Below are 15659 nucleotides of genomic sequence, written 5' to 3'. Positions count from 1 at the left end.
AGCAACCTCCAGCTCTTGGGCTTAGGCAATTATCTTGTCTCAGCCTCCCGAGTAGCTGGGACTACAGGTGCTCGCCACAATGCCCGGCTATTTTTTTGTTGCAGTTTGACCGTGACTGGGTTTGAACCCACCACCCTCAGTATATGGGACCAGCATCCTACTCACTGAGCCACAGGTGCCACACAAATAAATTTTTAATGCCTTACAACAATGGACAAATAAAGGAGGAGATGGAGATGTTAGTAAGTTTGATTTAAGCATTCCACACTGTATATCAAATTATCACATTGTAGCAAACAAATGTATATAGTTATGATTTTAATTAAAAATAAATTTCTAAGAAAGGATGAGAAATAGCAGATAGCTTGACAAATGGAAGAGTATACCATGCAACTGGCTGGGAACTATTAACATTGTTAAAATGTCTACACTTCTTAAAGTAATCTACAGATTCAATGAAATCCCCATTAAAATACCAACATGATACTTTGAAGAACTGGAAAAAATACATTTTAAGTTCATATAGAACCAACCCCCCCCAACAAACAAACAAACAAACAAAAATACCCATATAAACAAGCCAATTTTTTTGTGATAAAAACAAAGCTGGAAGCATCACCCTACTAGATTTTAGGCTATATTATAAATCCACATTAATCAAAACAGCACGGTGTTGGCACAAAAAATAGACATAGACATTTGGAAGCAAATATAATACCAAGAATGAAACTGGTTTCTTACAGCCATCTGATTTTTGATAAAACAAACAAACACGTAAATTGGGGAAAAGAATTCCTATTCAATAAATGGTGCTGGGAAAACTGGATAATTATATTTATCACACAGAAAGTGAGCCTGCATCACTTACAAAAATTGACTCACAATGGGTAAAATATTTAAATCTAAGACATGAAACAATAAATATCCTAGGAGAATGTGTGGAAAAACCTCTCAGAGATGTTAGCCTGGGGAAATATTTTATGAAGTAGTCTTCTTTGTTGTTGCAACAAAAGCAAAAATAAATAAATGAGACTTAGTTAAAACTAAAAACTTCTCTCCACAGCTAAGGACACAACAATCGATGCAAATAGATAACCTTCAGAATGGGAAAATATTTGCAGATTAGAAATCTGACAAATACTTGATAACTAGAATGTATAGAGAACTTAATCAACAACAAGTCCCCCTCCCCCAAAGAGCTAACAGTCCCATCTATCACTGGGCAAGAGACATGAACAGAACCTTTTCTGAGGAAGGACAGACTAATAGCTAACAAACATTTGGGAAAAAATGCTCATTGTCCCTAATTATCAGAGAAATGCAAATCAAAACCACCTTGAGATATGACCTAACCCTAAAGAGAATAGCCCACATGACAAAGTTCCAAATTTGTAGGTGCTGACATAGATGTGGAGATAAGTGAAGGTTTTTAACACTGTTGATGGAGCTGCAAACCAATACAGCCTCTTTGTAAAGAAGTATGGAGAGGCTTGCTGTCCGCAGCTCAGTGAGTAGGGCTCCAATCACATACACCAAGGCTGGTACATTCAAGCCCAGGCCGGCCTGCTAAATAACAATGAAAACTGCAACAACAAAATAGCCAGGCATTGTGGCATGTGCCTGTAGTCCCAGCTACTCTGAGGCTTAGGCAAGAGAATCACTGAAGCCCAAGATTTTGACGTTGCTGTGAGCTGTGACTCCATGGCACTTTACTGAGGGCAACAAAGTGAGACTGTCTTAAAAAAAAAGAAGTTTCAGGACTGGAATAAATTCATAAGGCAGTTAGAAATAAAAGGCTGCAGTCATTGGGAAATTCCTTCAATTGTTCTGGCTCAGAGCAAGAGGACCTGGGGGACACACCACCCAGTGAGACATTAGTGATTGCATCCAAACCAGTGACTGTGTCATTTCTACCTCAACTGCAGGAAGTGCAACTCAGGGAATGTTTGTTTCCACTTGGGAAAAAAGGAAAGTGAAGGGTTCAAAGGACTCTCCTTTTCAACTTGGATACTAGCTTAGCCACTGTAATATAAAATACCAAGCAGATACCTTAAGACATTCAGAGATGTACCCTGGTCTAGAAGGAAACCTGCAGACTTGAAAAAAGGACTGAATTCTAGAAGGATTCATGATGTGATTATTAAAGAGAACTTGGGCTTTGAATAAACATGAATGATAGCCAAGCAGAAGATACTATAGGCTTTGATTGAGTCTGGGCATACTCGAGTGTGACTTGATACAGTCTCAGCAGCACTGAACATGACAGATTGCCAATGTCACTGTTCTCCCAAGTGTAGCACCACAGCACAGAGATTGAGGAAAGAGAGTGAAAGACTCTCCAAAAATCTCCTCTATCATATTCATTTGCATCCAGGTGGTACCACCATAAGTCTGTGAGATTGATAACATTACTGGCTTAAGATGGCCCCAGTATGGATATGGGTGCAGGGACCAAAGGCTTAGAGCAAAATTTGGACTTTACCTAACAGATGCAAACAATGTAATCTAATCATTTGTACCTATATATTAATCTGAAATTATACAAAAGAAAAAATCAATTGATAAACCAGAAAAATGCATCCAAGTCTCTCAACAGCAGAAATAATTCACGAGCTTGAAGACAATTTAGAGATACACAGAAGAGAAAAGTTGGGGGATAAAAGGAGAGAAAAAAGTGGCTGGGTGCAGTGGCTCACGTCTGTAATTCTAGCACTCTGGGAGGATTAGGTGGGTGGATTTCCTGAGCTCAGGAGCTGAAGACCAGTCTGACCAAAGTGAGACCCCATCTCTACCAAAAATAGAAAAACTAGCTAGGTATTGTGGCAAGCACCTGTAGTTCCAGCTACTCAGAAGGTTGAGACAAGAGGATCACTTAAGGCCAAGAGTTTTAGGTTTCTGTGAATAAGGAAGCCATGGCACTCTGCCCAGGGTGACTGTGTGACACTGTCTCAAAAAAAAAAAAAAGGACTTATGCATACATGTACAATCTAGAAAATAGCCCCCAAAGGGCAAAACTAAGACTAATTTGCCTCAAACAGGAGGTAGAGAGATAGCAGTAGAATGTTTATTTTTTAAAAATGAGAGAAAACTTTCCAAATGCAGAGAAAGATATCAATATTCAGTTACAAAAGATAATAGAACACGAAGCAGATTTAACCCAAACACACAACCTCAAGGCATTTAATAATCAATCTCTCAAAGGTCATAGATAAAAGAAAACATCTTTACGGAAGCAAGAAATAAGAAAAGCATAACATTGAAGGAGATCCAATATATCTGGCAACAGACTTCTCAGTGGAAACTGTACAGACCTGGTGAGAGTAACATGACATATTCAAAGTGATGAAGAAGTAAACAAACAAACAAAAACTAAACACTAGGATAGTAGTATATCCTGAAAAAATATCTTCCAAACATATAGAAGAAATAAAGACTTTCTCAGACAAAAGAGATGAGGAATTTCATTAACAGGAGACCTATCTACAAGAAATACTAAAAGGAGTCATTTTATATGAAAGAGATATTAATGTATAATAAAAATTAACCTGAAGTTATAAAACTCAGTGGTAATAGTAAATACACAAGTGCTAAATATTATATTGCTAAAATTTATCTCTATAATCAACATGTATTAAACAGGAAGAATAAATTAATATTTATCAAATATAATAACTACAACATTTTTTGAGAGATAGCTAATAAAAAAATTATAAATGGAAAGACAAAGGTAAAAGCAGAGGGAGGATGAAGTTAAGTTATAGAATTTCTTTAGATTTCTCTATGCTTGTTTGTTTGTTTGTTTGTAAGTAGAGTTACATTGTCATTAAATTCACCAAGATGATCTAACAATTGTAAATAGATATGGACTTCACCTCAGTCTGGTGTGGTGGCTCACACCTGTAATCATAGCACTCTGGAAGGCTGAGGTGGGTGGATCACTTGAGCTCAGGAGTTTGAGACCAGCCTGAGCAAGATTGAGATCCATCTCTACTAAAAAACAAAAACAAAACAAAAGAAACCTAACCAGGCATAATGGCAGGTACCTGTAATCCCAGCTACTCAGGTAGCTGAAGCAAGAGGATTGCCTGAGCCCAAGAGTTTGAAGTTGCTGTGAACTATGATGTCATGGCATTGTACCCAGGGTAAAAAGAACAACAACAACTCTCTCTCTCTCTCTCTCTCTATATATATATATATATATATATATATATATATATATATCTCAAAAACTGGAGCTCCCATATATATAAATATTATCAGAGCTAAAGAGACCCCATACAAAAATTGCTGTAGATGTCAATATCCCACTTTAAGCATTAGACAGATCACTCTGGCAGATATATAACAAAGAAATTTGTATTTAATCTGCATTATAACCAAATAGACCTAATAGATATTTATAGAACATTTCATCCAATAAGTCTAGAATGCACATGCTGCACTTCAGCTCATGGAACATTCTAAAGGACAGACCATATTTTGGCCACAAAACAAGTCTTGAAAATTAAAAAATATGAAATCATATCAAGTAATTTCTCTGTCCACAATGAAATAAAATTAGGAATCAATAAGTGGAACATTATAAATTGTAAAAACACATGAAAATTAAACAATATTGTCCTGAATTACTAGAAGTTCAATGAAGAGATTAAGAAAAATATTAGAAATTTTTCAAAATAAATGAAAATTTAAACACAAATTTATAAAATACCCATTGATTCATTTTTGCAATTGTCACAGAAGTCTTCTTCATAAAATCTTTCCCCAGGCTGCTATCTTCAAGTGTTTTCCCCACACATTCTTCAAGGATGATTATTATTTCATGTCTTAGATTTAAATATTTTATCCATCTTGAATCAAATTTTGTAAGTGTGAAAGATGTGGGTCCAGTTTCCGTCTTTTACATGTGGTTAACCAGTTCTCCCAGCACCATTCATTGAACAGGGATTCTTTTCCCCAGTGCATGACTTCTGCATAGTCAACAACCAAAGCAAGGAGACAACCTTCATAATGGGAAAATATATTTGGATATTAGAAATTGTACAAAGTCTTGATAACTAGGATCTATATGGAACTCAAACTAATCAACAAAGAAAGAACTAACAATCTCATATATCACTGGGCAAGAGACATGAATAACACCTTCTCTAAGGAAGACAGACTAATGCCTAACAAACATGAAAAAAATTCTCATCATTCCTAATCATCAGAGAAATGCAAATCAAAATCTCCCTAATATATCACATAAGTCTCCAAATTACAGATGCTGGTGTGGATTTGGAGAGAAGGAAACTCTTTTACAAGGCTGGTGGGACTACAAACTGATTGAACTTTTTTGGAAGGAAGTACAGAGAATCCTCAAACAACTCAAATTAAACCTCCCATTTAATCCTACAAGCCCATCTCTAGTCATCTATCCAGAAGGAAAAAAAAATTATCATAAAGACATTTGCACTAGACTGTATCATAGCTCAATTTACAATTGCTAAAATATGGAGACAACCTCAATGCCCACCAACCCAGGAATAAATTATCAAGTTGTGCTATATGTATTCCGTGGAATAGTATGGAGACTTTACATGTTTTGTATTATCCTGGATGGAGGTGGAACACATTCTTCTTAGTAAAGCACCATAGAAAGGAGGAGCAAGAATTCTGATGTAATCAATTCTAATATGAAGCTAGTAGATGATCTAATACAAGGTGGGGGTAGAGGAATGAGGAAATTGGGAGAGGGGAGGTGGGAGGGATTTGGGCATCACAGTATATAGCACACCTTTTGGGGTAGGAGACAAGTATAAGAGGCACTTTACCTAACAAATGCAATCAGTGTAACCTACTTCTGTGTACCTTCAATGAATCCCAAACAAAAAAAAGAAAAAGAAAAAAATACTAAATGGAAAGCTCATAACAATAAGTACCTACATGGAAAAAAATAATGTTACAATGCCATTCATAGATCTAGAAAAACAAGAACAATTAAAACCTCAAATTAGTTGAAGAAAAATAATAATGATCAGAGGATAAATACATAAAATTAAAAAAAATACTCAAAAAGTCACCAAAAAGTAAACTTGATTTCTTATACCCTAATCATATGTACTTTTACATTAATCTTAAATAACAAAATTAATATAAAAATGCTATATTGAAACAGACAAATAAAAACCCTATCCTATCAAAGAGGAACCCAGGAATGGATGGCTTCACTGTTAAATTCCATCAAACATTCAAAGAGGAACTAATGCTAATCCTAAACTATTTTGAGTATTTTTTTTTTTTTTTTTTTTTTGGTTTTTGGCAGGGGCTGGGTTTGAACCCGCCACCTCCAGCTTATGGGACTGGCGCCCTACTCCTTGAGCCACAGGCGCCTCCCAATCCTAAACTATTTTAAAAAATCAAGGAGAAGAGTATATTCCTAAACTCTTTTTACAAGGCCAACATCACCCTGATACCTAAAACAAAGACCCAACCAAAAAAAATGTAGGTCAATATCTCTATTTAACATACATTCAAAACTCCTTAACAAAATACCAGCAAACTGTATTCAACAACACACTAAAAAGATTGTTCATCATGATCCAGTAGGATTCATTCCAAGGATACAATGTTGATTCAGCATACACAAATAAATTAACATCAAGAGAATAAAGGACAGAAACGATGTGGTCATTTAAACTGATGCTAAAAAGCATTCAATAAAATTAAACATCTCATGATAAACACTCTAAAAAACTGGGGTATAAAAGGAACTTACCTCAACATAACAAAAGCCACATATGACAAACCCACAGCTAATATCACTGCATGAAGATAAACTCAAAGGATTTCTTCTAAAATGTGGAACAAGACAAAGATGCCCACTTTAAGTAAAGTTGTAGGGTAAACAAGCAGCATACAAATCAGCAGCATTTCTATATGCCAACAGCAAACAGTCTCAAAAAGAAACCAAGAAAGTAAACTCATTTACTATGCTAGATGTAACCAAATAAGTGAAAGATCTCTACAATGAAAACTTTAAAATATCTTTTTGGGGAAAGACACAATTGTAAAAAGGACTTTACCTAACCAATGCAATCAGTGTAACCTGGTTTCTTGTACCCTCAATGAATTCCCAACAATAAAAAATAATAAAATAAATAAATAAATACTTTAAAATATTGATGAAATATAATCAAGAAGATACAAAAAATGTACAAATATTCCATGCTCATTGAGCGGAAGAATCAGTATTTTTTAAAATGTCCCTACTATCCAAAGCAATCTTTAGATGCAATGAAATCCCTATCAAAATACTAATGAAATTTTTCACAGAGACAGAAAAAAAGAATCGTACAATTTCTATGGAACCTCAATAGACTTAGAATAGTTAAAACCATCCAGAGGGAAAAGAACAAAACTGGAGCAATCACACTACCTTACTTCAAATTATACCATAGAGTTGTAGTAACCTAAGCAGCAGGGTACTGGCATAAAAACAGACACATGTATCAATGGCTCAGAATAAAGAACCTAGAAACAAATCCACACACTTCCAGTGAAATTATTTTAGACAAAGTTGCTAAGAACATATATTAGCAAAAGGACAGCCTCTTCAATAAATGACACTTGGAAAACTGGTTATCCATATGCAGAAGGATGAAACCAGAACCTTATCTCTTGCATATACAAAAATAAATCAAAAGGGATTAATGATTTAAATATAAGGCCTGAGCCTATGGAAATACTAAAATATAATACTAGGGAAAACTTCAGAACATTGTCTGAGATATGATTTCTTGAGCAAATACTTCAAAATATCTGACCAAGGGCAGATAAACAGCATATGTAAAGAACTCGAGCATATCAACAAGAAAAGAGCAAATAGCCCCATTAAAAACTGGGGAAAAAAATATGAACAGAAACTTTTCCTATGATGATAGATTAATGGCCAAACAACACATGACAAAATTCTCATCATTTCTAATCATCAGGTAAATGATGATCAAAACCATATGGAGATGTCACCTAATCCCAGTGGGAATGGTCCTCATCATAATATCCCAAAGCAACAGCTAAACAGTTGCTGGCATGGATGCAGAGAGAAGGGATACTCATACACTGCTGGTGGGACCAAAGCTAGTACAACCCCTAAGGAAAGTAGTATGGAGATTTCTCAAGCAAAAGGAAGTAGACCTATCATTTGATTCCGCAGTTCACTACAGGGTATATACCTGAAGGAAAATAAGACATTTTATTATAAAGGCAACTGCACTCAAATGTTTAGAGCACCACAATTCACAATGGCAAAGTCAAGGAAACAACCAAAGATATAAGATCTCCATCTTTTCTCTAATTTTTCCTTTCTTCTGCGTGTCCATTTATTACATAATATAAATAAAATTTCTGAAGAAGCATGTCTTGGAGAGAAGATATAACTACAATTGTAAAGGTGGAGTCTTATGTCAAGACACATATGCCAGTCCCTTCAGAAGTTAGGTGTTCTTATTAGTTTCTGAAGATTGACATATTCCAACAGCATGTACATTTTTTTAATAAAATGAACACATTCCCTATATTTCACACCAATACTTTACTCTCAGGTCTCATATGGAGCAGTGAGAGAGAAGACTAGAAAAAATTAAAGAAAAAATAAATGGTTAGGAAGATAATATGAAGGATAAAGAAAAATAAAATTGAATGGAAGACAAGGTGTGCTGGATAAAACAGGGTGGAAAATAAGTAGGAATTATGTAACAGCTAATATATGCTTATTAAATACCATTAGGAAAATGCATTTTATAATCTACTTAACCATATTTAAGAAGTAATATTTACTATGAATCTCAAAATATGTTCAATTTCAACGCACTCCCTATTAAAACTCCACTGTCATACTTTAAAGATCTTGAAAAAACAATACTTTGTTTTATATGGAATCAGAAAAAACCTCGAATAGCCAAGACATTACACAGAAATAAAAACAAAACAGGAGGAATCACACTACCAGACCTCAGACTTTACTACAAATTGATAGGGATCAAAACAGCATGGTAATGGCACAAAAACAGAGAAGTAGATATCTGGAACAGAATGGAGAACCAAGAGATGAATCCAGCTACTTACCGTTATTTGATCTTTGACACACCAATTAAAAACATTCAGTGGAAAAAAGATTCCCTATTTAACAAATGGTGCTGGGTGAACTGGCTGGCAACCTGCAGAAGACTGGGATTGGACCCACACCTTTCACCATTAACTAAGATAGACTCTCATTTATTAAAGATTTAAACTTCAGAAATGAAACTATAAAAATACTAGAGGAGAGTGCAGGAAAAACCCTTGAAGAAATCGGTCTGGGTGAGTATTTTATGAGGAGGACACCCCGGGCAATTGAAGCAGCTTCAAAAATACACTACTGGGACTTGGTCAAACTAAAAAGCTTCTGCACAACCAAGAACACAGTAAGTAAAGCAAGCAAACAGCCCTCAGAATGGGAGAAGATATTTGCAGGTTATATCTCTGACAAAGGTTTAGTAACCAGAATCCACAGAGAACTCAAACGCATCAGCAAGAAAAAAACAAGGGATCCCATCGCAGGCTGGGCAAGGGATTTGAAGAGAAACTTCTCTGAAGAAGACAGGCGCGTGGCCTTCAGACATATGAAAAAGTGCTCATCATCTTTAATCATCAGAGAAATGCAAATCAAAACTACTTTGAGATATCATCTAACTCCAGTGAGACTAGCCTATATCACAAAATCTCAAGACCAGAGATGTTGGTGTGGATGTGGAGAAAAGGGAACACTTCTGCACTGCTGGTGGGAATGCAAATTAATACATTCCTTTTGGAAAGATATATGGAGAACACTCAGAGATCTAAAAATAGATCTGCCATTCAATCCTGTAATTCCTCTGCTGGGCATATACCCAGAAGACCACAAATCACAACATAACAAAGATATTTGTACCAGAATCTTTATTGCAGCCCAATTCATAATTGCTAAGTCATGGAAAAAGCCCAAGTGCCCATCGATCCACGAATGGATTAATAAATTGTGGTATATGTACACCATGGAATATTATGCAGCCTTAAAGAAAGATGGAGACTTTACCTCTTTCAAGTTTACATGGATGGAGCTGGAACATATTCTTCTTAGTATAGTATCTCAAGAATGGAAGAAAAAGTTCCCAATGTACTCAGACCTACTATGAAACTAATTTGGGGCTTTCACATGAAAGCTATAACCCAGTTACAACCTAACGATAGGGGGAAGTGGGAAAGGGAGGGGAAGGAGGGGGGTGGTGGGTAGAGGGAGGAGAATTGGTGGGATTATACCTGTGGTGCATCTTACAGGGGTATTTGCAAAACTTGGTAAATGTAGAATGTAAATGTCTTGGCACAATAACTGGAATAATGCCAGGAAGGCTATGTTAACCACTGTGATGAAAATGTGTCAAATGGTCTATGAATCAAGTGTATGATGCCCCATGATCATATCAATGTACACAGCTATGATTTAATAAAGAAAAGAAAAAAAAGAAAGTAATACAAGGCATCCAAGTAAAAAGAGGAAAATTAAAAAAAGAAAAAAAAATTGTATAACATATAGTCAATACAACATTCCGGTCTATACCAGCATAAAGAATTTAACAAAAGAAATGATGTGCTTTCCATGATTTTTAAAGTAGGATAATCTGAAATACAAGACATCTTTTCAGATTATAATGAAACAGATGGAATGATTTATGACAAATACATAATTGGAATCACTTTATTTTCAAGTATAACTTTGATGGCTTTTAGTTTCTTTTTAAAGTCAAATTAGTTTTTATAGCTAGCTAAAAGCAATGCCTGTCCCTAAGAAAAACTGTCAAGTAGTCTATTTTTCCTTCTTCCTTTTCTTCTCCAGTTTAAGAATTCTGTATTCTTGTGCTACATTTCAACTTGACCTAAAAAAAAAAAAAAAATACTTATTTCAGAAAGGACACCCAAACTATCTTGCACTTTAAAGGAAAATGTGAGTTACTTTAAATGTCCATTTCACATGGAATTTTCATTTTTAAAAGTTTTAAAGCCAAAGAAACTACTTTAAAAAATAAGCAAACTAGAAAAGTAAGTAATTTACAAGGCATAAAGTTCATCTCTTTTGTATATGATTTTGTGTTAAAAGCTGAATTGGTATCAGATGCTTTGTTTTCACGTGAACAACTGCTAAGCAATGGACAATACCCCCAATGAAATAAGAAATGCTCTTAAGCCATTATATTCATATGAGTGTTTGATACTCTTAAACTTCCTTCAAATGAATACCAGCTTGATCTAGAAAGAAATAAATATAATAAACTAATGCAAAATGTAATAAATATGTTTATAATAAAATTAATCTTCTAACTGATTCAGCCACATTTAAAGTATCTCAGGCAATCTATAAATCTACAGAATTTTTAAACAAGGAGCAAACATAGGTACCAAAGATGGGGTTTCTGTTAATAGCACTTGTTGAGGAAAATTGCTTTCCTAACAGTGGCATTATTATGAAGATCAATTCCCCCCTGTGAATACTTGATATAAATAATTTCAAAGAAATTTTCAAGGAATTTTTATAAAGCGTATTAAGGTCTGTTCTCTTAGGTAATTAAAGACTCCATAGAACAGTTATAGTCTTTACCAAAAGAAAGCTTCACACATGTTAACCAGTTTGATGAAAGTATTTCAAATTGCATACAAAACCAGCACATCGTACCCCATAAATGCATTAATGTACACAGTTATGATTTAATAAAAAATCATTTCATAAGGGAAGAGTGTCCCAAATCATAAATGCCAACAAAGAAACCAGTTTTTTTTACAGAATATGCTAAGATCCTATTCACTTTTGTTCATTATAGTATACTGTCTTCACTGAGTTCCTGGTTTATTTTCCCCTCATATTCTAGAATATTTTCTTCTATAAGACATATTTAATATTTTCCTTGTTTTATCCAATTTATGTCATTAAATAAACCAAAATTTACTTTAAAAATTTACTATATATTTATCCCTCTTAATTTTTATATAGAATAATAAAGAATAATAATTATGTAATTTTTCAGTACCCTAGTATCAAGAATAATGGAATGCTCATGAAATATTTTATTTTATAAAATGAAGTCTAACAAGGCTGCTTACCACATCTATCACATCAGGATTCCATTTCATGGTTCAGATAAGACTATAAGAAAAAGGAAAAAAAAGTTAGTCTCTAATTGTTAATATAAAATCTGTTACTTATTTAAGGGCACAGAATAAATATTAACTATGAACACTAGTGTGTTTAAAATCTTTATTTCTAAGCTACAGAAGGGAATTCTTCAGAATCTGAGGGAATAGACAAACTGAAAGTCTCTGTCTTTTAACAGATGGCTTTTACCTATTTATACTTATTGTGGTTATGATACATTTGGATTTATTCTACCTCCTTGATCTTATTTCTTCTATATACCATGTTTTTTTACCTGGCTCCTTTTTCTCTCCTTCCCTACATTCTATTAAATTTTCTTCATTCCCTTTGTTTCCCCTTTTATTAGAAGGATATTTCATATTCTACTTATAAACCTTTAACCTGAAAGTTTTAACATTAATAGCAGACTTATTGTGGTTAGTCAATACATATGTTCTTTAATAAATGAAATGACATTAAAACCCTATACTCCTTTCATTGATCTCTTATGTTATCATTGTGAATATTTTCATTAGTTAGATCTCATCAACTATTAACATTAGTCTTATTTGACTTGAAAATCTTAAAAAGGTAAACATTTCAATTATTTTGCTGTTCACCGTAGCTTCTTCTAAATTAATCCATTTATTTATTTTATAATTAATAACAGACTAGTGCTATAATAATAAATATACTGCTTGATAATATTTTTACATATGTATGTTGCTATATGATCATAAAAGAAGAATATAGAACCTTTCTAGCACCCCATAAAATTCCTGCATGTTTCTTCCCAGTCTCTACTGCCAAATGGTAACTAATATTCTGAATTATCTCATAATTATTTTTTTGAACTTGATATAAAGGAAAATAAGCTGCAAATATTATTTTGTCTGTGGTTTCTCTCTTCACCATACTGTAGTTTCATTTATATCTATCATTTTTATAAATTTGCTTTGTTCCATTTCTTTTTTTATTCCTCTTTCTTGTTTCATTTATGATTAAATATTTTATTCTATTTCTTCTCATCCACTAGGCTTTGACTTATGCCACCTGTTACTATTCTTTCTACAGATACTATACAGCAGGTTGTTATTTTTTTTTCATTTTTTAGAATAAACTTTATTTACAAAAATTCAACTCAATCTGCTTTCATATCACTATTGACAAAATGCATACTGATGTATTAAAAGAGATACATTTAATTTAGCTTCACATAAAACCAGAATCCAATATTATTCCAGTTTCTTCTTCCTGTATGGCTCTGAATGCAGCTTTAAAAACAAAACAAAACAAAGCAAGACAAAACAACTCTTTATACTGTACAATGGCTTAAGCAAACCACTTTAGTTTTTTTTTTTTTTTTTTTTCCTATTTAAGGGTTGGGAGTGAGACTACTTATCTAAAATTTGCTATTTACAGGGAAATCTCTAGAGAAGAGGATAACTTAAAGACAAAGTTTATCTGGCTTTCATAACACAATATCACAATGCCTTTAGAAGAATGCAAATAAATAACATTAATAGACAGTATAGATCAATAATTTTCTGACAAACCTAATAGGATTTTATGGTGTATTTTGGAAAACTATGTACTCCCAAGATCACTTGCGGAGGTTCATGAGTTCAAAATTATTTTCATCCATTCGTGGATCGATGGGCATTTGGGTTTTTTCCATGACTTAGCAATTATGAATAGGGCTGCAATAAACATTCTGGTACAAATATCTTTGTTACGTAGTGATTTTTGGTCTTCTGGGTATATGCCCAGCAGAGGAATTACAGGATTGAATGGCAGATCTATTTTTAGATCTCTAAGTGTTCTCCATGTATTTTTCCAAAAGGAATGTATTAATTTGCATTCCCACCAGCAGTGCAGAAGTGTTCCCTTTTCTCCACATCCACGCCAACATCTCTGGTCTTGGGATTTTGTGATATAGGCTAGTCTCACTGGAGTTAGATGATATCTCAAAGTAGTTTTGATTTGCATTTCTCTGATGATTAAAGATTATAAATTGTGGTATATGTACCATGGAATACTATGCAGCTTTAAAGAAAGATGGAGACTTTACCTCTTTCATGTTTACATGGATGGAGCTGGAACATATTATTCTCAGTAAAGTATCTCGAGAATGGAAGAAAAAGTATCCAATGTACTCACCCCTACTATGAAACTAATTTAGGACCCTCACATGAAAGCTATAACCCAGTTACAGCCTAAGAATAGGGGGAAGGGGGAAAGGGTGGGGAGGGAGGGGGGAGATGGGTAGCAGGAGGAGCATTGAAAGGATCACACCTGTGGTGCATCTTACAAAGGTATGTGTGAGGCTTGGTAAATGTGGAATGTAAATGTCTTAGCAAAGTAACTAAGAAAATGCCAGGAGGGCTATGTCAACTAATGTGATGAAAATGTGTCAAATGGTCTATGAACCAAGTGTATGGTACCCCATGATCATATTGATGTACACAGCTATGATTTAATAAAAAAAATTATTTTCATAATAATAATAAGAGAGTATTTCCCTTGTTCACTCTCATTTTTAATTAGTATAAAGTGAAATATTACAGAGGGTTAATACATAAGATATCACAAAATATTAAGTGCAGAAGCAAATATGAATATTCAGCTATATTCTATTAAACCACAATTAAAAACAATTGGAAAATATAAAATGATGCAATTTTTCTCCTTGATTTTTGTTTGGCTTAAAATGTAGTTATTTTTATAAAAATGTACTACTTATATTATTATGTAGTGGGTTTATTAAAAAAATTAAATAAACTAATACTTATTTTCTAAATTCATTAGTTTAGTTTTTAATATGGAATCTATTGATAGATTTAACCCACATAAACAAAGGCTCTTTGTGACCCACAATGATTTTTAAGAATATAAGAGGCTCTTAAGAAGAAAATGTTTGCTAAATAATACACTGAAGATTACAATATGTGTCTGACTTATTTCAGTCCACACTTTAATGGGATATTCTACCACTTCTAAACACTGTCCAGAATTTTAAATGAAAATCCGTGGCATTGTTGTCATATGTTTGACTTCTTAAAATGTTATCCATAACATAAAATGTTTAATCCATAAGACATTAATATTGTTGTTCAAACATGCAAATATTCTTTCCTCTTTTATCCACACTTTTTCTAGGGTCCTTCATTTCTTTGTATAGTTTCTTACTTACACCTGAGATAATTTTCCTTGGTGCAGAACGCCTCCCTTTACTGTAGTGCAGGTCTCCAGAATTTATTGTAGTTCACCCATCCTTTCATCAATTTTTTATCTTAATTTTGTCTTTAGTTTTGAAGGACATTTGCATATACTGAATTTTGTCCTCAACTATGAAGAGCAGAATCCTAATCAGCAGGGTAGTTTCTTTTCACAGCTTTAAAGTTATCACAAAATTGTCTTCCAGCTAGAGTGACTAATGCTCCTGGTTTGCCTAGTTCTGTTCAAGTTTGAACAACAA

The sequence above is a fragment of the Nycticebus coucang genome, chromosome X, assembly GCF_027406575.1.
Source record: "Nycticebus coucang isolate mNycCou1 chromosome X, mNycCou1.pri, whole genome shotgun sequence".
Lineage (NCBI taxonomy): Eukaryota > Metazoa > Chordata > Mammalia > Primates > Lorisidae > Nycticebus > Nycticebus coucang.
Note: the sequence above shows the minus strand (reverse complement) of the source record.